A 6,000-nucleotide genomic window follows, 5' to 3' on the forward strand; every position below is an offset into this window, starting at 1 on the left:
TTTTCTCGCTGGCGATTGAGCCTCTCGCTGAGATCCTACGTGGAGGTGGGGCGAACTGGGGCATACCGCTAGCGGACGGCACACACGTGGTCTCACTGTATGCTGACGATCTACTACTGTATTTCAGGGACCTCGCGAATTTACCAACGGTACTTTCTGACATATTCCGGACCTTTGAGTCCATGTCTGGACTCAAGGTGAACTGGGCGAAATCGGGAGCATACTCCTTTGCACCCGACGTTCCGAACCCCGGCATCAGCATCGGCGGGGAACTACTGCCATGGCATGACACCGTGTTCAAATACCTAGGGATCTATATATACAGATCACACCCTGCCATCCTGGATGGCAACCTGACACGCGCCGTCACGTCCATCAGGTCACAGATAGCCTTTTGGAAGACTCTCCCACTCACTGTCCGGGCCAGGGTAACATTGACGAAAATGATAGTGTTGCCCAGGCTCCTCTATTACTATGCCAACATACCGGTATACGTCCCGGCCCGCTCATTTAAGGACTTGGAGACTATGTTCAGGGAGTTGATCTGGAATGCCGGACGACCCAGAGTGGCACTCAATAAATTATACGCACCAGTCGAGGCGGGCGGCCTCGCGGTACCCAGTCTGGAGCTCTACTACCTAGCGGCGCAGCTCCAGTGGGTGACTACCTGGCTTTCGGGCAGGAACCTGGCGGACACGGCCACGTCCGCGGACTCGCTTACCCTCCTACAGATACACTCACTTTTCCACCCATTAGCGCGCACGAAACACCGGCCGCAACTACATGTGGACGTAGCGGTGAAATGCTTTAACAGAAGCTTGCGACTCACTAAACATGTTACGCCTTACGCCCCAGCGCTCCCGCTCCTGGGCACGCCTAAAACGACAACCATTGTCACGGAAGCCGCACTGGAGCACTGGACGAGCTCGGGAGTTGAAACCATGGCGGACCTGTATGCTGATGGCGCCCTGATTCCCTTTGAGACACTGGCCAATGCCACGGGCATCCCCGCGGGTCATTTCTTACAACACGCATCCATAGTAGCGGCATACACCCGAAGATGGGGCAACATCACAGTCGAGCCCCCCACACATCAATTAATACAACACCTCCATGTCATGGGAGATGGTACACATGTGGTGCATCGGTTAACTCAAGCTTTATTGACACACACACACCATACCCTACAACCCCTACGTGCCAAATGGGCAATTGACAGAGGGAGGGACTGGACGGACAAGGAATGGGCAATGGTGCTCGCCAGCCCCAAAAACGTCCCTCGTAACGCACGATTCAAGGTGATACAATTTTACGTGCTACACAGGGCGTACCTCTCGCCAGATAGAATCAACCAATATTTCCCAGGCACCTCGGCTGGCTGCCCAAGGTGCGCGCTGACTGGAGCGGATCTGCTACACATGCTGTGGCACTGCCCGCGGATACAACCATACTGGCGATCTGTGCTATTGATCCTGGACCGTTGCACGGCTATGCCGCTTCCGCATACATGGGAAGCATGCCTACTGGGCCTCTATAAGAGGACCGCCCTCAATCGAGTCCCCTCCCGCTTCTGGGATCTGGGCCTCATTACGGCCAAAAGACTGCTCACTAAACATTGGAAACGTGCGACCCCACCCCTGGCGCAACATTGGCGCACCTCCCTAGACAACTGGGCGAGGGCAGAAAGCATAGTCCTCCATACCGAGGAGACGGCAGGGTTGCGACAGTTCCCGATAGCGGCACTGTGGGATGACATGCTCAGCGCCTTCGGCAGGGACAGACACCCACTAGGGGACCACACGCCTACCAATTCCCCCGGGAGGGATGGGGACACGATAGCGGGTCGAGCCGACGTACATGGCAGTCCTGACATCTCTTGCCCAACCCCTCATACAACCCCCTGAAGAGGAGCTCATCTTGCCAGCAGTCGGGCCACACTCTGACTGGCGAAGGGACGGCCCACACGTCGCACCCGCGCCTCGCGTCCCCTGCGGGACTCCCCGCGCCCCCCCCACCACACACTACTACACACTACTAACACCTACCGACCAGCACATCGGATGACCTCCCTGAGAGCCGCTCTCATTGTGGCACCCCCACGGCATCACGCACAGCGCGTGACTGGACTTGCTGACCACACTCTGGCCCTCCCTCCCGCCTCCCCTTTTTATTTTTATTTATTTTTTTCTCTTTTCCCTGTTTACATGTTCATATTACGGAGCACATGAGACAGCATTGACACTCCTGAGACCACACTGCGAATTGCTGAGTGGCGGTGAGGAACACTGTACACAGCGCGCCGCGACATTGCCTGCCTCCTTGTGATTAGCAACAAGTGGGACATGTTTTCACTTTTTTTCCTCCCCAGACGTCATTGACACGTGCTGACTAGACTTGAACTGGCCCGAGCTACACCCACCATGACCTTCAGTGGTGCCCTTCCCATATGACACCCCACTAGCCGTGCACTTGAGACTTGTGAAGAACCACACTCACATTCACACGCAAATGTACCGCTGCCTCGAACTTCGGAGGCTTCCATTGCCCTGGTGGAAGGTCAAGGATGGAAATAGATGCGGGCGAATCATACTGGGGGGAAATACGGAGGAGGTCTGTAATGTGTCCTGGATGAGCCTCGAGAAAATGGTGACATGCAATGTTCCCACTGCATTTATTCCTCGCTGTGATTCATGTCAATAATTGTTGTCTCGACCTATACCGTGCACAGCTCTGTATTGTTACTGTCTGTTGGAATAACAATAAAAACATTCAACAAAAAAATAAATAATAATAATAATAATAAATTAGACTTTTCAATTTGTTCTAGTAAACATTATTTTTCTAGGCTGGAATTTATATTATGTTCTGTAGCCCTTTAATATTTGATTCCTTCTCTTAATATTTCTCTGTAGGTACTTACGTGGAATGGCAACGGATGACGCAGATGAAAATACGGTAACACCTTCAGCCTTGGACTCTCTGGTGAAGAGCGATACCCTGTTGATAACCTCTTCAGTCTTTTTCTTTTTCTATTTTTCTCGTAGGCTCCTCCTGGAAGCCGGAATCAGGAGACGGAACACTAACTCTACAGATGGGCATGCGCAACGCAGAACTAAGCTACACTATCCTAATCTCTGGTACGCACGGACAAAATACGCCGCTACTCTCCTGACTAAACTCGGTGAAGTGCGCAGTTGGGAGGGTGCGCGTGTGCTTCACACTGTTCTTTTAGACCTGGGGCTCCCACCTGGAAGACTGGAGAACTGACCCCAAACTGCTAGTGGTGGCCATCTTAGAAAACCACAACCCTACCAATGCGGTCCATGATGAGTTTTTAACTCTCTCTGGCATCGGTAAAAACTGGAGCTCCTCTTCTTCCTGCTCCGAGACACTGCCCCCCCCATTTGGTAGGTCTTGTTTAGCATTTGGATCTGATTCCTGACAGGGGGTCCGTATGGCATCCCTCCAATATATATATTTTTTAAAGCCCCAGGGAGGTGGTGGTCCCCCGGAGCGTAAACTGCCCTTGGGAAGAGGGCCGCTTGCCCCCTCCTCCCCTTTTCTTCTATTTGCCAGCGGGACAGAGTCCACCCAAGGGCTGATAATTAAACTAGTGATTGTTATTTCTTTTTTTGCCACAAATTCATGAATCTTCATTATTTTACAGCAAAATACTTTTTTTATTGCTTTTTGGCCCTGATGGGGTCCCAAGGCTAGGGGGCCATGGTATTCCTACCCAGCCCCCTTTTCTTTATTTATATGTTTTTTTTGGGACTCAGAAGAGATCGGGTCCCAAGCTGTCTGCCAACACTTCCTGGTTGAAGTGTTGGTAGCCAATAAGAGCTCTGCATGACATCGGCAAGATTTGCGGCAGGTCCGCGTCCACAAATATACAAATTTGATTTCAGTTAATATCTCTGAAACCACTGAACGTATTTACACTAAATCACAAACAGGATGCGTTTCGGCTGAAAAACAGCCTTGATTTTCAGCCGAAACGCGTCCAGACCGGAGTTGCCTGATTCAATAAATCGACGCTGGTTTTTTTCTATTCCAGAGTGCCATTTCTTTCATTAGTGAGGAAAGATTATTGTGGCATTTTGTAAGCAGTAGCGCTTTTTCGTGCACCACCTGCATTCATGGAGCACGCCGACATTAACCGCTATTTGTTGGAATAATATATATATAAATTACAAATGAAAGGTATCTCTTAAGTTAGGCATTAAACCTATGTGTATAATTTGACATACGACAAGAAGAACAGCAGTTGCAGACTCCAAATTGAGAAGGGTGTAACCCCATTGTCACACAGCATGATGGTGAGTCCTATAAAGACACAGATGAGAAATGTTTCTTAACCAGAATTAGTTAAAATCTTTTTTTGAATGCCACATCAAGTGTGGATACTCATCGTTGAAGGAATAATCCTAGAACAACATCAGAAAGATTACGCTAAAGTATGGTTCCTCTTACAATGCACCCTACAATGATGGCTCAAAGATTTTAAATGGTTGAGCTTCAAGGCAGGGTGTAGGATTTTATGAAGGAAGTAGACTGTTTTATAATTAGGGCTCCCGGTTTTATAGTATTTCTTTTTTTAACATTTCCACCTGTATTTATCCATATTTCTTTTTTGGTCATTTTATCGGTATTTAGCCGTATTTATTTTATGTTTTGAGAATAAATGGAGTTGTAAAATAGAATATTTCCACATTTGTTAAGCTGATAAGCATGCACTCATACTCAAACACTATAACTACATTTAAATATTAGCATTATATATTAATATTTGTTAACATATACCTGTATTTAAGTGAATAACAGTCAGTTTTAAATCTCCATTTTGTCTATCTGCTTAGTAGTTGGTCTGGAATTCATTAAGGACAACATGGAGTGCCACTCACAAGAAACAAAATATTCTGTATTTTTCAGCTTTTAAAAATAAATACAGATAGATACAAACAGAAAACAATCTATTTTCTATCTGTAAAAATGAGTAAAACCTGAAAACTGGAAGCCTTATTTAAAATGCACTTTTGTTCAACATATTGCTATTGGTGAGAATATATTAACTTGAGAATGCAGAGAACAGCATTATGTGCTCAAAATGACTGTTGTCTGATACGTGATTGGTTGCAGCCTGAAAAGAAGCTAGAAGTACTTTGGGCATCCCAGTGAGGAGAGAATTCCCACGACCACCAAAGTCTGTAGTGCTGTATTCAGGTCCTTCTCAGGGATTGTGACTTTAATACCTCTTATACGCCTTAGGTGGAATTGCATGCTCTAGGCTACTTTCTTTATATGTACAAGGAGGTTACGCCTTTTCTCCGGCAATAGACAAGAGTGTGAAATCCTTGTGTTTGCTCAAAATATGGCCATTGATTGTGATGTGCACATCAAGTATAATATATGTACATTTATTGTAGGAAAGTGCCCCTTTTTGCAAGGTTGCCTTCCACATTTTGCCTAATGTTGATGCTCTTTGACTGAGTGTGCCCTGGGTTCCTACCAACCAGGCACACAGGGCCTATGTTCTTTCCCTAAATTGTACTGTTGCAAAACCCAATTGGCAACTCTCTGGCCATGTGTAAGTCCCTTGTAAAAGGGACCCTAGGTTCCAAGAGCACTGTGAACAGGGAAGGCCTCTAAGAGCTGCACCACTTATTGTGCCACCCTTAGAGCCCCTGTACATGAGCACCAGCACATTGCCATTGCAGACTGCGTATTTTGGTGCAGAGCAAAGTGAAGAGTCGGTATAGCACACACCACAGTGTGTCCTCCCTACAATCCACTGCCCATGCATAGGTACGCCACTCTTCTAGCTGGGTGCACTGTACCAGTGGAGAATGTACAGGTGCATGAGCCCTGTACCCCTCCAGTGTTGAAGTCTATTCTTAGACATTGTAAGTGCAGTAAAGCCATAAAGACAATATGGTGTGGGTGTTTGTCATTAGGAACTCCACAGCACCATAATGGCTTCACTGAAAACTGGGAAATTTG

The 6,000-nt window shown here is 47.5% G+C and overlaps 1 long non-coding RNA gene across 1 annotated transcript in view; it reads right to left on the reverse strand.

Annotated features, from left to right (window-relative positions):
- Positions 1 to 3,414, reverse strand: part of LOC144823298 (uncharacterized) — a 324,492-nt gene extending 321,078 nt beyond the window's left edge. The window contains exon 1 of the long non-coding RNA XR_013608762.1: positions 2,921 to 3,414. This is a non-coding gene — a long non-coding RNA (uncharacterized LOC144823298). The remainder of the gene's footprint in view (positions 1 to 2,920) is intronic.
- Positions 3,415 to 6,000: the final 2,586 nt, after the last annotated feature.

The sequence above is a fragment of the Lissotriton helveticus genome, chromosome 3_1, assembly GCF_964261635.1.
Source record: "Lissotriton helveticus chromosome 3_1, aLisHel1.1, whole genome shotgun sequence".
NCBI classification, from domain to species: Eukaryota; Metazoa; Chordata; class Amphibia; order Caudata; family Salamandridae; genus Lissotriton; species Lissotriton helveticus.